Consider the following 17,044-nt stretch of genomic DNA (forward strand, 5'->3'; position numbering starts at 1 on the left):
CTTGTAAATACACCAAATCTATTTAAACCAATTTTCTTTTATGTCTCATTCTTTTAACCACTAGTCATCTCTCACAGTTAAATCTGACCCCATTTTAGTCTTGTAACTCGGCTGATAAGGCCGATTGTTACACTTTTATGGGAGACCGCCTGGGAATACCAGGTGCTGTAAGCTTTTGCCTTTTCTTCACTATTTATGTAATATGCTGGCTTTTACGGAGGCTGATCTTTAAATAGCCCACTTTTTGGAGCAGCCCTCGCTTATGGCCATACTGCGCTGAGAGCGCCCGATCTCGTCTGATCTCGGAAGCTAAGCAGCGTCGGGCCTGGTTAGTACTTGGATGGGAGACCGCCTGGGAATACCAGGTGCTGTAAGCTTTTGCCTTTTCTTCACTATTTATATAATATGCTGGCTTTTAGAAAGACGTGTTTTACCGCTCTATTTATTACAATCATTTAAATGTATTATAGAGTTTTAAGTGTTTTACATGTTTTTTAGGCCATTTTATTACTCTTAACATTTTAAGTGTATGTGTCTTTAATAAATGGATGGTTGGCCTGTCATGTGACTAGACACATGACAGGAAGCAGGAAGTACAACTGTATAAGAGAGCAGCATGACAAACAAAGGACAGTCACCAAACTGTTGGATTGAGGAGTTGCTAATTTTAGAGCTCACCTTTCCATTCACCACCTGCAAACTTTGGATTACACTTTCTGTGGATTGTATATACACTGGTGGACACTCACATTGGACTTATCAACACACTGGGGTTCTTGGACTGTTTTTAGGGTATGGACAAATGAACTGTATTCTTTTAACAGAGTTTACCTGTTTTTAGGGTATGGACAAATGAACTGTATTCTTTTAACAGAGTTTACCTAGTTTTATCGTGTTGTTTTAAAGTCTTTTATGAGAACCTTGTAAATACACCAAATCTATTTAAACCAATTTTCTTTTATGTCTCATTCTTTTAACCACTAGTCATCTCTCACAATTAAATCTGACCCCATTTTAGTCTTGTAACTCGGCTGATAAGGCCGAGTGTTACACTTTTATGGGAGACCGCCTGGGAATACCAGGTGCTGTAAGCTTTTGCCTTTTCTTTACTATTTATGTAATATGCTGGCTTTTACGGAGGCTGATCTTTAAATAGCCCACTTTTTGGAGCAGCCCTCGCTTATGGCCATACCGCGCTGAGAGCGCCCGATCTCGTCTGATCTCGGAAGCTAAGCAGCGTCGGGCCTGGTTAGTACTTGGATGGGAGACCGCCTGGGAATACCAGGTGCTGTAAGCTTTTGCCTTTTCTTCACTATTTATATAATATGCTGGATTTTACGGAGGCTGATCTTTAAATAGCCCACTTTTTGGAGCAGACCTCGCTTATGGCCATACCACCCTGAGGGCGCTAGAGAGCCAGCAGGTAGTGCTAGGTTTGCAGTGCAGAGATACTCTCTGAATCCATTTGTTTGACAATCTCTTTTCTGAAATACTTAATTTTCTTTTTGATTTTGGACTTTGGGAATTCGTTGTTGGAAAGTCAGAGTTAACCCTGATCACTTCCCCCAACAGCTTAGGCTGTGTGGGGGACTTTTTGGACTCTTCCTGGTTGAAGCATGCTGCAGATGCACATCATGGCTGCAGACAAAGAAACAGTGCAAACAACAATGATAAAAGGTAGCAATGGGAAGAATGAAGAGGACGATCAAAGAAGTGGAAAAGACAACCAAGTAGTGATTCAAAAGCAGCAGAAAACAAACAAAGTCACAGGAGATCTGCAGAGAGAAAGAGAAGAAAACAACCAAGGAGTGCAAGGAGGAACAAAAGGAAAATATAGCAAAGACCTGACATTGGAGGTGGAAGTGGAGGGAACAGAAAAGATTTCCATGATGGATTTGCTGAGGGGAGTAAAGAAGGAGTGTGGAGAGGTGATCGGCTGCAGAGTGAGAGGTGAAAGGATGTATGAACTCACAATGAAGGATGAAGAGGCAAAGCATAAACTAATGGATGGCGTGAGAGTACAAGGAGTGATGGTGCATGCAAGGGAAGTTATGAATAATGACATGGTGGTGTCTTTTATAAACTTGCCAGTATACTTAGAGGATGAGAAGATACTCTTCAAACTACAAGAGTGGGGAGTACGACCACTCTCACCAATAAAACGTCGGTTATGGCCTGGAACGGATATAGCTGATGGAACCCGGTTCTTAAAGGTTCGTTTTACGGAACAGGTATGTTCACTTCCATACTCCACAAAGTTTGAGACTCTGAGAGGCACCGAATATTTTCGCGTCATCCATGATAGACAAGTACGTGTTTGCAGACTTTGTATCAAGCCAGGGCACATATTCAGAGAGTGCCCTGAATTAAAGTGCTTCAAATGTGGTGGAGGAGGACATTATGCAAGAGATTGTGAAGAATGGATGCGATTAGAGAGAGAGCGAGTAGTTGGACAAGAAGATGATGAAAGGAGGTACAGTGATCTGACAGAGGAACAAGAGGTGGAAGTGGCTGGTGTTGTGAGCGGGGGAGGTAAAGATGGAGCTGAGGCTGGTGAAAAAAGAAGCAAAATGGAGCGGCGAGACAGAATTGGGAGCAAGGGTGAAAAGGATGGCGAGGAGGAGGAGATGGAACAGTCGGAACAGAGCGAGGAAGACAAAGGTGAAAGTAAAGTGAAAGGAAAAGGTAAAGAGGATGAAAAGAAAGAGATGGAACAGGAACTGAAAGAAAGTAAAGGTGAAGAAAATAGGAATGGGGGACAAAAAGATGGACTGAAAGCAAAGATTAAAAGACTCAGTGCAAAGAGGAAGTCTGAGACGGACGGAGAACAGAGTGAACAGATCAAGGAACCACGGGCAGGTATTTGATGCCTTATTTAATTATATGTGGTTTTGTTTTTCAATTTTATTTAGTTTTCTTTAGCTACTCTCATGGCCACTGTAACTTCAATAAATATAAATGGGTTAAGGAATAAAAGCAAGATGAAAGAGTTATTATTTACATATAGGAGTGATATAATTTGTATACAGGAGACAAATTGGGAAGAGGATAAAGTGAGAGAGATGAGAGAGGAGTGGAGAGGGGATATTTATTATAATAATGGAGCAAAAAATGCAAGAGGTGTGGCAGTACTTTTTAAAAAAGATAGTGTCAAAGGTATAAGGGAGGTATATAAAGATCAGAGGGGAAGGATCTTGGTAGTTGAATTTACATATAGAGATATAGATTTTAGATTAATAAATATATACGTTCCGAATATAGAAGTAGATAGGAGGGAAATATTGGAAGAATTAAAAGAATTAGTTGTGGGGAAATGTATTGTAGTGGGGGATTTTAATATAAAATGTAGCAGATTAGATGTGGGCAAGGGCGTAAAATTTAGATGGGAGAAATCTAGGGGAATGTTGATGGAGATAATGAGAGAGAAGGGGTTAATAGATGTGTGGAGGTATGAAAATCCAGAAAAAAGAGAATTTACTAGGAGGCAATTAAAAGAAGGTATATTAAAACAGAGTAGAATAGATTTAGTGTTAGTTAAGGAGGAAATCATTAGATACATAGATGGGACAAGGCATCAAGGAAATAGTTTAAGTGATCATGATGGTGTTAGGTTCAGAATTAAGATAGGGAGTGAGGAGGTAGGAGGAGGGATGTGGATATTGAATGCAGGATACATTGGAGAGGAAGAATATGAGATACAGATGAAGGATCTAATAAATAGAGAAAATGAGAAGATAGATGAGTATAAAAGAGAGGGAGGATTAGATGACAGAATAGGGGAAAGATGGGAGAAAATGAAAGACCAGATTAAGTTCATCAGTATAAAATATAGTAAGAAAAGATGGGAAAAGATGAAGAAGGAAGAAGAGTTGCTGAAAGAAAGATTGAGGGAAGAATTAAACAAGGCTGAAGATGAAGAAGGATATAGTATGGAAAAATATATAGAGGCTAAGATAGCACTGGAGAAATTTGAGAGGGAGAAATGTAGAGGAGCAATTCTAAGAAGTAGGGCAAAATATGCATTAGAAGGTGAGAAATGTACAGGGTATTTCTTAGGGCTAGAGAAAAGGAGACAAAGTAAAACATATATAAACGAAATAAATACAAAGGAAGGCAAAACAACAAAAGACTACGTAGAGATTTTGGAGAGAGTGCAAGAATTCTATGAAGATTTATACAAGAGGGGAGGAGCAGATGAGAAAATCATAGAGGAAGTATTAGAAAGTGTAGGGAATATTCTAAGTGAGGAAGATAGGGAATGGTGTGATAAGGATATAGAGGAAGAGGAGGTGAAAGAGGCAATAGGGGGGTTGAAAAATGGAAAAAGTCCGGGGAGTGATGGGATCGGTATTGAATGGTATAAAACATATAAGGAAGGGGTAGCACCAATTCTAGTTGAAGTTTTTAAGGGGATAGAAAGAACAGGAGTAGTGCAAGATAGAATGGTGGAGGGAGTGATAGCTTTAGTGTATAAGAAGGGAAATAGATTAGATATGGAGAACTATAGACCAATCAGTCTATTAAATGTGGATTATAAAATACTGACTAAAGTTTTAGCGAATAGAGTGAAAAGAGTGATAGGAAGTATAGTTCAACCAACACAGAGTTACAGTATACCAGGCAGGGATATAGCGGACACGATAGGGACCGTTAGGGATGTTATGGAGCATATGAAACGAGATGAGAAGGGAGGGATAGTATTAGGGATTGATTGGAATAAAGCTTTTGATAGAGTGGAACACAAATATTTATTTAGGGTATTAGAGAAGTTTGGATTTGGGGTGAAAGTGATAGGATGGATAAGAAGACTATATGAAAAAGCAAAAAGTTGCATAAAAATAAATGGAGTGCTAACAGACAAGTTCGATGTAGGAAGATCAGTAAGACAGGGATGTCCCCTGTATGCATTATTGTATGCCATTTCAGTAGAGCCTCTAGCTACTTTAATTAAGAGAGATAAAAGAGTAGTGGGCATTGAGTTGCCATATGGAGGGATGTGTACTATAAACCAATATGCAGATGATACTACAATCACAGTGAGAGAAGGAAACAGTGTAAAAAGAGTTTTAGAGATAGTGAAGAGGTATGGGAAGGCATCAGGGGCAAAAATAAATATGGAGAAATCAGAACTAATGTATATAGGGGAGGTAGAGAGAGTAGAGGTAGGGTTAAGAGTGGAGGAAAGATATGTGAAAGTATTAGGGGTATATTTAGGGGTGCAAAGCAAAGAGGCAAGAGATGTGACTTGGACCGGGGTGATTAACAAAATAAGAACAGTATGTGCAGCATGGAAAGGGAGAAAATTGAAATTAAATGGGAAAGTAATAGTGGTAAATAGCCTGTTATTGTCAGTATGTGTGTATGTGATGAGTGTAATGGAAATGCCAGGGTGGGTGTTGAATGAATTGAATAAAATTGTAGGTGATTTTATATGGGGCGGCAAAGGGGTGAAAATTGCACAGAAAACATTGGTGGGTAAGAGATGGGAAGGGGGTTTAAACTTGATGGACTTAGAAACAAAAAGAGCCGCAATGAGAATAAAAACGGTAATAAAATATATGGGAGGGAGATGGGATTATGGATGGAAGGAGTTCTTAAGAAAGTATGTTGATGACGTGGGAGGAATAGGAGATAATGGTTGGTACATGGGCTTCAAGCAATCAATGACGGGAGGAATACCAGAAATATATCGGGAGGTTTTAGAGGCATGGAGGCATTTCCTACCCAAATTAGAGTATGAGTGTGAAGATATAAATGTGATTAAAAATCTGCCACTATTTCTGAATGAAAAAATTAAGTATAAAAATAAAACATTGTATGAACATAAATTTATAGAAGGGGGCATAAAACAAGTAAAGGATATAATGTACGAAGTTATTCCAGGATTTCTTAGAGATAACTGCATTTATGATTCTGTGTGTGATTTAGATGGAATGGAGAATAGAGAGAAAGTGAATACAATATATGACAAAATTAAAACAAGCATACCCTTGCAATGGACTAAGGTGATTAAAAGTGAATGTGTCTCTAAAGAAGAGCAATGTATGCCAGAGATGTATGTGCATGATAATGGTGAAAAGTACAAAATTAAGAATATGAGTGTAAAGAATGTATACAGGAGATTAATCGGTGATGTTATAAAAGAACCAGCGGCAGAAAAAGTGTGGAAGAAAGTGTTTGAGGATCTGGATGTGAAAAAAATCTGGTCAAACCTAAATATAAAATACAACAGTATTGATTGTGAGAACAATGACTTTCTGATAAGACATAATAGAATTTACACGAATGTGGTGTTAAATAAAATAAACAATGATGTCAATGTGATGTGTGATGTGTGTGATAATGGCCATGAGAGTTTTTTACATTATTTTCTGAGATGTGAAGCTTTGGTTGGTTTCTTTGATTTTCTTAAAAGTATATTAATAGAAAACTGGGGTGTGCAAGTGAAGTCAGAGGAGGAATGGGGGAAAATATTTTTGTTTGGAATTGTTGGGAAAAGGAAAAAAAGGGATATCTGTCTAATTAATTTTCTTTTAAGTCATGCTAGACTAGCAGTGGTTCTAAGAAGGAACTATGCACATTTTGAGGGTAGGACGATGAAAGTTAAAGATATATTTAAGTTAATAACACAAAGAGATGTGGAGTTGATTTGTAAGTTTGGAGAGAAAAAGGCAAAAGAATTTTTTATAGACACAAATAAGTTCATATATCAAGATGTGGGTGGGAAAATCTGCTTTAATTGGTAGGAAGCAATCATCTGATTTGAGAAGGGTAGTAGACATATCTCTTGTATATTTCATTTATGTATCTGTATTTTCCTTTTTTTGTGCAAAATAATGGATGTCAATTGAAAGATGACTCATATGAATGTAACAAATTGTGTTGAGTGAGTGTGAATGTGATGGAAAACTGTAATTGAAAATTTGTGAATTGAAAAAAAAAAAAAGATAAAAAAAAAAAAAAAAGAGAGCGCCCGATCTCGTCTGATCTCGGAAGCTATGCAGCGTCGGGCCTGGTTAGTACTTGGATGGGAGACCGCCTGGGAATACCAGGTGCTGTAAGCTTTTGCCTTTTCTTCACTATTTATATAATATGCTGGCTTTTAGAAAGACGTGTTTTACCGCTCTATTTATTACAATCATTTAAATGTATTATAGAGTTTTAAGTGTTTTACATGTTTTTTAGGCCATTTTATTACTCTTAACATTTTAAGTGTATGTGTCTTTAATAAATGGATGGTTGGCCTGTCATGTGACTAGACACATGACAGGAAGCAGGAAGTACAACTGTATAAGAGAGCAGCATGACAAACAAAGGACAGTCACCAAACTGTTGGATTGAGGAGTTGCTAATTTTAGAGCTCACCTTTCCATTCACCACCTGCAAACTTTGGATTACACTTTCTGTGGATTGTATATACACTGGTGGACACTCACATTGGACTTATCAACACACTGGGGTTCTTGGACTGTTTTTAGGGTATGGACAAATGAACTGTATTCTTTTAACAGAGTTTACCTGTTTTTAGGGTATGGACAAATGAACTGTATTCTTTTAACAGAGTTAACCTAGTTTTATCGTGTTGTTTTAAAGTCTTTTATGTGAACCTTGTAAATACACCAAATCTATTTAAACCAATTTTCTTTTATGTCTCATTCTTTTAACCACTAGTCATCTCTCACAGTTAAATCTGACCCCATTTTAGTCTTGTAACTCGGCTGATAAGGCCGATTGTTACACTTTTATGGGAGACCGCCTGGGAATACCAGGTGCTGTAAGCTTTTGCCTTTTCTTCACTATTTATATAATATGCTGGCTTTTACGGAGGCTGATCTTTAAATAGCCCACTTTTTGGAGCAGCCCTCGCTTATGGCCATACCGCGCTGAGAGCGCCCGATCTCGTCTGATCTCGGAAGCTAAGCAGCGTCGGGCCTAGTTAGTACTTGGATGGGAGACCGCCTGGGAATACCAGGTGCTGTAAGCTTTTGCCTTTTCTTCACTATTTATATAATATGCTGGCTTTTACGGAGGCTGATCTTTAAATAGCCCACTTTTTGGAGCAGCCCTCGCTTATGGCCATACCGCGCTGAGAGCGCCCGGTCTCGTCTGATCTCGGAAGCTAAGCAGCGTAGGGCCTGGTTAGTACTTGGATGGGAGACCGCCTGGGAATACCAGGTGCTGTAAGCTTTTGCCTTTTCTTCACTATTTATATAATATGCTGGCTTTTAGAAAGACGTGTTTTACCGCTCTATTTATTACAATCATTTAAATGTATTATAGAGTTTTAAGTGTTTTACATGTTTTTTAGGCCATTTTATTACTCTTAACATTTTAAGTGTATGTGTCTTTAATAAATGGATGGTTGGCCTGTCATGTGACTAGACACATGACAGGAAGCAGGAAGTACAACTGTATAAGAGAGCAGCATGACAAACAAAGGACAGTCACCAAACTGTTGGATTGAGGAGTTGCTAATTTTAGAGCTCACCTTTCCATTCACCACCTGCAAACTTTGGATTACACTTTCTGTGGATTGTATATACACTGGTGGACACTCACATTGGACTTATCAACACACTGGGGTTCTTGGACTGTTTTTAGGGTATGGACAAATGAACTGTATTCTTTTAACAGAGTTTACCTGTTTTTAGGGTATGGACAAATGAACTGTATTCTTTTAACAGAGTTTACCTAGTTTTATCGTGTTGTTTTAAAGTCTTTTATGTGAACCTTGTAAATACACCAAATCTATTTAAACCAATTTTCTTTTATGTCTCATTCTTTTAACCACTAGTCATCTCTCACAGTTAAATCTGACCCCATTTTAGTCTTGTAACTCGGCTGATAAGGCCGAGTGTTACACTTTTATGGGAGACCGCCTGGGAATACCAGGTGCTGTAAGCTTTTGCCTTTTCTTTACTATTTATGTAATATGCTGGCTTTTACGGAGGCTGATCTTTAAATAGCCCACTTTTTGGAGCAGCCCTCGCTTATGGCCATACCGCGCTGAGAGCGCCCCATCTCGTCTGATCTCGGAAGCTAAGCAGCGTCGGGCCTGGTTAGTACTTGGATGGGAGACCGCCTGGGAATACCAGGTGCTGTAAGCTTTTGCCTTTTCTTCACTATTTATATAATATGCTGGCTTTTACGGAGGCTGATCTTTAAATAGCCCACTTTTTGGAGCAGCCCTCGCTTATGGCCATACCGCGCTGAGAGCGCCCAATCTCGTCTGATCTCGGAAGCTATGCAGCGTCGGGCCTGGTTAGTACTTGGATGGGAGACCGCCTGGGAATACCAGGTGCTGTAAGCTTTTGCCTTTTCTTCACTATTTATATAATATGCTGGCTTTTAGAAAGACGTGTTTTACTGCTCTATTTATTACAATCATTTAAATGTATTATAGAGTTTTAAGTGTTTTACATGTTTTTAGGCCATTTTATTACTCTTAACATTTTAAGTGTATGTGTCTTTAATAAATGGATGGTTGGCCTGTCATGTGACTAGACACATGACAGGAAGCAGGAAGTACAACTGTATAAGAGAGCAGCATGACAAACAAAGGACAGTCACCAAACTGTTGGATTGAGGAGTTGCTAATTTTAGAGCTCACCTTTCCATTCACCACCTGCAAACTTTGGATTACACTTTCTGTGGATTGTATATACACTGGTGGACACTCACATTGGACTTATCAACACACTGGGGTTCTTGGACTGTTTTTAGGGTATGGACAAATGAACTGTATTCTTTTAACAGAGTTTACCTGTTTTTAGGGTATGGACAAATGAACTGTATTCTTTTAACAGAGTTTACCTAGTTTTATCGTGTTGTTTTAAAGTCTTTTATGTGAACCTTGTAAATACACCAAATCTATTTAAACCAATTTTCTTTTATGTCTCATTCTTTTAACCACTAGTCATCTCTCACAGTTAAATCTGACCCCATTTTAGTCTTGTAACTCGGCTGATAAGGCAGATTGTTACACTTTTATGGGAGACCGCCTGGGAATACCAGGTGCTGTAAGCTTTTGCCTTTTCTTCACTATTTATATAATATGCTGGCTTTTACGGAGGCTGATCTTTAAATAGCCCACTTTTTGGAGCAGCCCTCGCTTATGGCCATACCACGCTGAGAGCGCCCGATCTCGTCTGATCTCGGAAGCTAAGCAGCGTCGGGCCTGCTAAGTACTTGGATGGGAGACCGCCTGGGAATACCAGGTGCTGTAAGCTTTTGCCTTTTCTTCACTATTTATATAATATGCTGGCTTTTACGGAGGCTGATCTTTAAATAGCCCACTTTTTGGAGTAGCCCTCATTTATGGCCATACCGCGCTGAGAGCGCCCGATCTCGTCTGATCTCGGAAGCTAAGCAGCGTCGGGCCTGGTTAGTACTTGGATGGGAGACCGCCTGGGAATACCAGGTGCTGTAAGCTTTTGCCTTTTCTTCACTATTTATATAATATGCTGGCTTTTAGAAAGACGTGTTTTACCGCTCTATTTATTACAATCATTTAAATGTATTATAGAGTTTTAAGTGTTTTACATGTTTTTTAGGCCATTTTATTACTCTTAACATTTTAAGTGTATGTGTCTTTAATAAATGGATGGTTGGCCTGTCATGTGACTAGACACATGACAGGAAGCAGGAAGTACAACTGTATAAGAGAGCAGCATGACAAACAAAGGACAGTCACCAAACTGTTGGATTGAGGAGTTGCTAATTTTAGAGCTCACCTTTCCATTCACCACCTGCAAACTTTGGATTACACTTTCTGTGGATTGTATATACACTGGTGGACACTCACATTGGACTTATCAACACACTGGGGTTCTTGGACTGTTTTTAGGGTATGGACAAATGAACTGTATTCTTTTAACAGAGTTTACCTGTTTTTAGGGTATGGACAAATGAACTGTATTCTTTTAACAGAGTTTACCTAGTTTTATCGTGTTGTTTTAAAGTCTTTTATGTGAACCTTGTAAATACACCAAATCTATTTAAACCAATTTTCTTTTATGTCTCATTCTTTTAACCACTAGTCATCTCTCACAGTTAAATCTGACCCCATTTTAGTCTTGTAACTCGGCTGATAAGGCCGAGTGTTACACTTTTATGGGAGACCGCCTGGGAATACCAGGTGCTGTAAGCTTTTGCCTTTTCTTTACTATTTATGTAATATGCTGGCTTTTACGGAGGCTGATCTTTAAATAGCCCACTTTTTGGAGCAGCCCTCGCTTATGGCCATACCGCGCTGAGAGCGCCCGATCTCGTCTGATCTCGGAAGCTAAGCAGCGTCGGGCCTGGTTAGTACTTGGATGGGAGACCGCCTTGGAATACCAGGTGCTGTAAGCTTTTGCCTTTTCTTCACTATTTATATAATATGCTGGCTTTTACGGAGGCTGATCTTTAAATAGCCCACTTTTTGGAGCAGCCCTCGCTTATGGCCATACCGCGCTGAGAGCGCCCGATCTCGTCTGATCTCGGAAGCTAAGCAGCGTCGGGCCTGGTTAGTACTTGGATGGGAGACCGCCTGGGAATACCAGGTGCTGTAAGCTTTTGCCTTTTCTTCACTATTTATATAATATGCTGGCTTTTACGGAGGCTGATCTTTAAATAGCCCACTTTTTGGAGCAGCCCTCGCTTATGGCCATACCACGCTGAGAGCGCCCGATCTCGTCTGATCTCGGAAGCTAAGCAGCGTCGGGCCTGCTTAGTACTTGGATGGGAGACCGCCTGGGAATACCAGGTGCTGTAAGCTTTTGCCTTTTCTTCACTATTTATATAATATGCTGGCTTTTAGAAAGACGTGTTTTACCGCTCTATTTATTACAATCATTTAAATGTATTATAGAGTTTTAAGTGTTTTACATGTTTTTTAGGCCATTTTATTACTCTTAACATTTTAAGTGTATGTGTCTTTAATAAATGGATGGTCGGCCTGTCATGTGACTAGACACATGACAGGAAGCAGGAAGTACAACTGTATAAGAGAGCAGCATGACAAACAAAGGACAGTCACCAAACTGTTGGATTGAGGAGTTGCTAATTTTAGAGCTCACCTTTCCATTCACCACCTGCAAACTTTGGATTACACTTTCTGTGGATTGTATATACACTGGTGGACACTCACATTGGACTTATCAACACACTGGGGTTCTTGGACTGTTTTTAGGGTATGGAAAAATGAACTTTATTCTTTTAACAGAGTTTACCTGTTTTTAGGGTATGGACAAATGAACTGTATTCTTTTAACAGAGTTTACCTAGTTTTATCGTGTTGTTTTAAAGTCTTTTATGTGAACCTTGTAAATACACCAAATCTATTTAAACCAATTTTCTTTTATGTCTCATTCTTTTAACCACTAGTCATCTCTCACAGTTAAATCTGACCCCATTTTAGTCTTGTAACTCGGCTGATAAGGCCGATTGTAACACTTTTATGGGAGACCGCCTGGGAATACCAGGTGCTGTAAGCTTTTGCCTTTTCTTTACTATTTATGTAATATGCTGGCTTTTACGGAGGCTGATCTTTAAATAGCCCACTTTTTGGAGCAGCCCTCGCTTATGGCCATACCGCGCTGAGAGCGCCCGATCTCGTCTGATCTCGGAAGCTAAGCAGCGTCGGGCCTGGTTAGTACTTGGATGGGAGACCGCCTGGGAATACCAGGTGCTGTAAGCTTTTGCCTTTTCTTCACTATTTATATAAAGACGTGTTTTACCGCTCTATTTATTACAATCATTTAAATGTATTATAGAGTTTTAAGTGTTTTACATGTTTTTTAGGCCATTTTATTACTCTTAACATTTTAAGTGTATGTGTCTTTAATAAATGGATGGTTGGCCTGTCATGTGACTAGACACATGACAGGAAGCAGGAAGTACAACTGTATAAGAGAGCAGCATGACAAACAAAGGACAGTCACCAAACTGTTGGATTGAGGATTTGCTAATTTTAGAGCTCACCTTTCCATTCACCACCTGCAAACTTTGGATTACACTTTCTGTGGATTGTATATACACTGGTGGACACTCACATTGGACTTATCAACACACTGGGGTTCTTGGACTGTTTTTAGGGTATGGACAAATGAACTGTATTCTTTTAACAGAGTTTACCTGTTTTTAGGGTATGGACAAATGAACTGTATTCTTTTAACAGAGTTTACCTAGTTTTATCGTGTTGTTTTAAAGTCTTTTATGTGAACCTTGTAATTACACCAAATCTATTTAAACCAATTTTCTTTTATGTCTCATTCTTTTAACCACTAGTCATCTCTCACAGTTAAATCTGACCCCATTTTAGTCTTGTAACTCGGCTGATAAGGCCGATTGTTACACTTTTATGGGAGACCGCCTGGGAATACCAGGTGCTGTAAGCTTTTGCCTTTTCTTCACTATTTATATAATATGCTGGCTTTTACGGAGGCTGATCTTTAAATAGCCCACTTTTTGGAGCAGCCCTCGCTTATGGCCATACCGCGCTGAGAGCGCCCGATCTCGTCTGATCTCGAAAGCTAAGCAGCGTCGGGCCTGGTTAGTACTTGGATGGGAGACCGCCTGGGAATACCAGGTGCTGTAAGCTTTTGCCTTTTATTCACTATTTATATAATATGCTGGCTTTTACGGAGGCTGATCTTTAAATAGCCCACTTTTTGGAGCAGCCCTCGCTTATGGCCATACCGCGCTGAGAGCGCCCGATCTCGTCTGATCTCGGAAGCTAAGCAGCGTAGGGCCTGGTTAGTACTTGGATGGGAGACCGCCTGGGAATACCAGGTGCTGTAAGCTTTTACCTTTTCTTCAATATTTATATAATATGCTGGCTTTTAGAAAGACGTGTTTTACCGCTCTATTTATTACAATCATTTAAATGTATTATAGAGTTTTAAGTGTTTTACATGTTTTTTAGGCCATTTTATTACTCTTAACATTTTAAGTGTATGTGTCTTTAATAAATGGATGGTTGGCCTGTCATGTGACTAGACACATGACAGGAAGCAGGAAGTACAACTGTATAAGAGAGCAGCATGACAAACAAAGGACAGTCACCAAACTGTTGGATTGAGGAGTTGCTAATTTTAGAGCTCACCTTTCCATTCACCACCTGCAAACTTTGGATTACACTTTCTGTGGATTGTATATACACTGGTGGACACTCACATTGGACTTATCAACACACTGGGGTTCTTGGACTGTTTTTAGGGTATGGACAAATGAACTGTATTCTTTTAACAGAGTTTACCTGTTTTTAGGGTATGGACAAATGAACTGTATTCTTTTAACAGAGTTTACCTAGTTTTATCGTGTTGTTTTAAAGTCTTTTATGTGAACCTTGTAAATACACCAAATCTATTTAAACCAATTTTCTTTTATGTCTCATTCTTTTAACCACTAGTCATCTCTCACAGTTAAATCTGACCCCATTTTAGTCTTGTAACTCGGCTGATAAGGCCGATTGTTACACTTTTATGGGAGACCGCCTGGGAATACCAGGTGCTGTAAGCTTTTGCCTTTTCTTCACTATTTATGTAATATGCTGGCTTTTACGGAGGCTGATCTTTAAATAGCCCACTTTTTGGAGCAGCCCTCGCTTATGGCCATACCGCGCTGAGAGCGCCCGATCTCTTCTGATCTCGGAAGGTAAGCAGCGTCGGGCCTGGTTAGTACTTGGATGGGAGACCGCCTTGGAATACCAGGTGCTGTAAGCTTTTGCCTTTTCTTCACTATTTATATAATATGCTGGCTTTTACGGAGGCTGATCTTTAAATAGCCCACTTTTTGGAGCAGCCCTCGCTTATGGCCATACTGCGCTGAGAGCGCCCGATCTCGTCTGATCTCGGAAGCTAAGCAGCGTCGGGCCTGGTTAGTACTTGGATGGGAGACCGCCTGGGAATACCAGGTGCTGTAAGCTTTTGCCTTTTCTTCACTATTTATATAATATGCTGGCTTTTAGAAAGACGTGTTTTACCGCTCTATTTATTACAATCATTTAAATGTATTATAGAGTTTTAAGTGTTTTACATGTTTTTTAGGCCATTTTATTACTCTTAACATTTTAAGTGTATGTGTCTTTAATAAATGGATGGTTGGCCTGTCATGTGACTAGACACATGACAGGAAGCAGGAAGTACAACTGTATAAGAGAGCAGCATGACAAACAAAGGACAGTCACTCCAATATCCTCGACATATTCAAGTATATACAGATGGATCAAAAGATCCAGAACATCAAATAACTGGGGCTGTTTTTTTAGCCAAAGTTACTAGTAATCAGTGGATTAGTGGAATAAAGCGAACATCAAATCATTTGGCAGTTTATACTGTTGAATTGATAGGAATCCTTATGGCGTTACAGTGGGTAGAGGAAATAAAACCTGAAAATGTTTTAATCTGTACAGATTCAGTTTCAGTTTTAAAGAGCTTGAGATCTTTCAAATCTAGTCACCAAGATATTCTTTTTAATATACTACATATACATTCAAGAATTGTCCAGAATGGTATATCAATCAGTTTTATGTGGGTTCCAGCTCACATGGGAATAAGGGGAAACGAAGAAGTGGATAAATTAGCAAAACAAGCTTTACAGAAAGAAATAATAGAAATACAAGTTCCATTAAGTAAATCAGAGATGAAGGTTTTAATCTGGAGTAAATTGATAGAAGAATGGCAAGTAGAGTGGAGTAATGGGACAAAGGGTAGATTCCTTTACAGCTTATTAAACAAGGTAAATAAAAACATAAAGTGTATAGGTAAGTCAAGGAAAGAAGAGGTTATCTTCAGCAGAATATTATTAGGGCACTCAAATTTAAATAGCACACTTAAAATAATAGGGAAACACCCAAATGGATTATGTGAACACTGTAAGGTTGAAGAAACAGTAACTCATGTATTTCTTGATTGTAGAAGATATGAACAAGAAAGAGGTCCAATGATAGAAGAAATAAGAAAGAATGTAAATCAGGAAATAAATTTTAAGGTTCTAATAAAATGGGCAAGCGAAATAAATAGTAAAGTATTCTTTGATTTTATTAGAAAAACGGGTTTGGTAAATAGATTGTGAAACTCTGTTCCACACTCCGGAGCAGAAGGTGGCGGTAATGCACCTATTTAAGTTGGTTGCCAACCGCCGTTAAAAACCAAGAAGAAGAAGAAGAAGAAAGGACAGTCACCAAACTGTTGGATTGAGGAGTTGCTAATTTTAGAGCTCACCTTTCCATTCACCACCTGCAAACTTTGGATTACACTTTCTGTGGATTGTATATACACTGGTGGACACTCACATTGGACTTATCAACACACTGGGGTTCTTGGACTGTTTTTAGGGTATGGACAAATGAACTGTATTCTTTTAACAGAGTTTACCTGTTTTTAGGGTATGGACAAATGAACTGTATTCTTTTAACAGAGTTTACCTAGTTTTATCGTGTTGTTTTAAAGTCTTTTATGAGAACCTTGTAAATACACCAAATCTATTTAAACCAATTTTCTTTTATGTCTCATTCTTTTAACCACTAGTCATCTCTCACAATTAAATCTGACCCCATTTTAGTCTTGTAACTCGGCTGATAAGGCCGAGTGTTACACTTTTATGGGAGACCGCCTGGGAATACCAGGTGCTGTAAGCTTTTGCCTTTTCTTTACTATTTATGTAATATGCTGGCTTTTACGGAGGCTGATCTTTAAATAGCCCACTTTTTGGAGCAGCCCTCGCTTATGGCCATACCGCGCTGAGAGCGCCCGATCTCGTCTGATCTCGGAAGCTAAGCAGCGTCGGGCCTGGTTAGTACTTGGATGGGAGACCGCCTGGGAATACCAGGTGCTGTAAGCTTTTGCCTTTTCTTCACTATTTATATAATATGCTGGATTTTACGGAGGCTGATCTTTAAATAGCCCACTTTTTGGAGCAGACCTCGCTTATGGCCATACCACCCTGAGGGCGCTAGAGAGCCAGCAGGTAGTGCTAGGTTTGCAGTGCAGAGATACTCTCTGAATCCATTTGTTTGACAATCTCTTTTCTGAAATACTTAATTTTCTTTTTGATTTTGGACT

General features: G+C 39.2%; 17 non-coding genes across 17 annotated transcripts; all 17 read left to right on the plus strand.

The window, feature by feature from the left end:
- The first annotated feature begins 258 nt into the window (after positions 1 to 258).
- Positions 259 to 377, plus strand: LOC141311078 (5S ribosomal RNA). The gene has a single exon (XR_012348549.1). It is a non-coding gene; the product is annotated as a 5S ribosomal RNA (ribosomal RNA).
- An 801-nt stretch (positions 378 to 1,178) lies between these two features.
- On the plus strand, positions 1,179 to 1,297 carry LOC141293722 (5S ribosomal RNA). The gene has a single exon (XR_012340806.1). It is a non-coding gene; the product is annotated as a 5S ribosomal RNA (ribosomal RNA).
- A 6,568-nt stretch (positions 1,298 to 7,865) lies between these two features.
- LOC141316036 (5S ribosomal RNA) lies at positions 7,866 to 7,984 on the plus strand. The gene has a single exon (XR_012351206.1). It is a non-coding gene; the product is annotated as a 5S ribosomal RNA (ribosomal RNA).
- An 84-nt stretch (positions 7,985 to 8,068) lies between these two features.
- On the plus strand, positions 8,069 to 8,187 carry LOC141297371 (5S ribosomal RNA). The gene has a single exon (XR_012341373.1). It is a non-coding gene; the product is annotated as a 5S ribosomal RNA (ribosomal RNA).
- Positions 8,188 to 8,988: 801 nt separating this feature from the next.
- On the plus strand, positions 8,989 to 9,107 carry LOC141318611 (5S ribosomal RNA). Its single transcript, XR_012352916.1, has one exon. It is a non-coding gene; the product is annotated as a 5S ribosomal RNA (ribosomal RNA).
- An 84-nt stretch (positions 9,108 to 9,191) lies between these two features.
- LOC141319113 (5S ribosomal RNA) lies at positions 9,192 to 9,310 on the plus strand. The gene has a single exon (XR_012353388.1). It is a non-coding gene; the product is annotated as a 5S ribosomal RNA (ribosomal RNA).
- An 800-nt stretch (positions 9,311 to 10,110) lies between these two features.
- Positions 10,111 to 10,229, plus strand: LOC141317632 (5S ribosomal RNA). The gene has a single exon (XR_012351998.1). It is a non-coding gene; the product is annotated as a 5S ribosomal RNA (ribosomal RNA).
- An 84-nt stretch (positions 10,230 to 10,313) lies between these two features.
- LOC141316991 (5S ribosomal RNA) lies at positions 10,314 to 10,432 on the plus strand. The gene has a single exon (XR_012351673.1). It is a non-coding gene; the product is annotated as a 5S ribosomal RNA (ribosomal RNA).
- Positions 10,433 to 11,233: 801 nt separating this feature from the next.
- Positions 11,234 to 11,352, plus strand: LOC141311808 (5S ribosomal RNA). Its single transcript, XR_012349174.1, has one exon. It is a non-coding gene; the product is annotated as a 5S ribosomal RNA (ribosomal RNA).
- Positions 11,353 to 11,436: 84 nt separating this feature from the next.
- LOC141293729 (5S ribosomal RNA) lies at positions 11,437 to 11,555 on the plus strand. The gene has a single exon (XR_012340807.1). It is a non-coding gene; the product is annotated as a 5S ribosomal RNA (ribosomal RNA).
- Positions 11,556 to 11,639: 84 nt separating this feature from the next.
- Positions 11,640 to 11,758, plus strand: LOC141314506 (5S ribosomal RNA). Its single transcript, XR_012350132.1, has one exon. It is a non-coding gene; the product is annotated as a 5S ribosomal RNA (ribosomal RNA).
- Positions 11,759 to 12,559: 801 nt separating this feature from the next.
- On the plus strand, positions 12,560 to 12,678 carry LOC141293736 (5S ribosomal RNA). The gene has a single exon (XR_012340809.1). It is a non-coding gene; the product is annotated as a 5S ribosomal RNA (ribosomal RNA).
- A 784-nt stretch (positions 12,679 to 13,462) lies between these two features.
- On the plus strand, positions 13,463 to 13,581 carry LOC141312217 (5S ribosomal RNA). Its single transcript, XR_012349211.1, has one exon. It is a non-coding gene; the product is annotated as a 5S ribosomal RNA (ribosomal RNA).
- An 84-nt stretch (positions 13,582 to 13,665) lies between these two features.
- Positions 13,666 to 13,784, plus strand: LOC141293743 (5S ribosomal RNA). The gene has a single exon (XR_012340810.1). It is a non-coding gene; the product is annotated as a 5S ribosomal RNA (ribosomal RNA).
- An 801-nt stretch (positions 13,785 to 14,585) lies between these two features.
- LOC141318541 (5S ribosomal RNA) lies at positions 14,586 to 14,704 on the plus strand. Its single transcript, XR_012352852.1, has one exon. It is a non-coding gene; the product is annotated as a 5S ribosomal RNA (ribosomal RNA).
- An 84-nt stretch (positions 14,705 to 14,788) lies between these two features.
- LOC141311090 (5S ribosomal RNA) lies at positions 14,789 to 14,907 on the plus strand. Its single transcript, XR_012348560.1, has one exon. It is a non-coding gene; the product is annotated as a 5S ribosomal RNA (ribosomal RNA).
- A 1,797-nt stretch (positions 14,908 to 16,704) lies between these two features.
- On the plus strand, positions 16,705 to 16,823 carry LOC141293749 (5S ribosomal RNA). Its single transcript, XR_012340811.1, has one exon. It is a non-coding gene; the product is annotated as a 5S ribosomal RNA (ribosomal RNA).
- Positions 16,824 to 17,044: the final 221 nt, after the last annotated feature.

Source organism: Garra rufa, chromosome 1 (assembly GCF_049309525.1).
Source record: "Garra rufa chromosome 1, GarRuf1.0, whole genome shotgun sequence".
NCBI classification, from domain to species: Eukaryota; Metazoa; Chordata; class Actinopteri; order Cypriniformes; family Cyprinidae; genus Garra; species Garra rufa.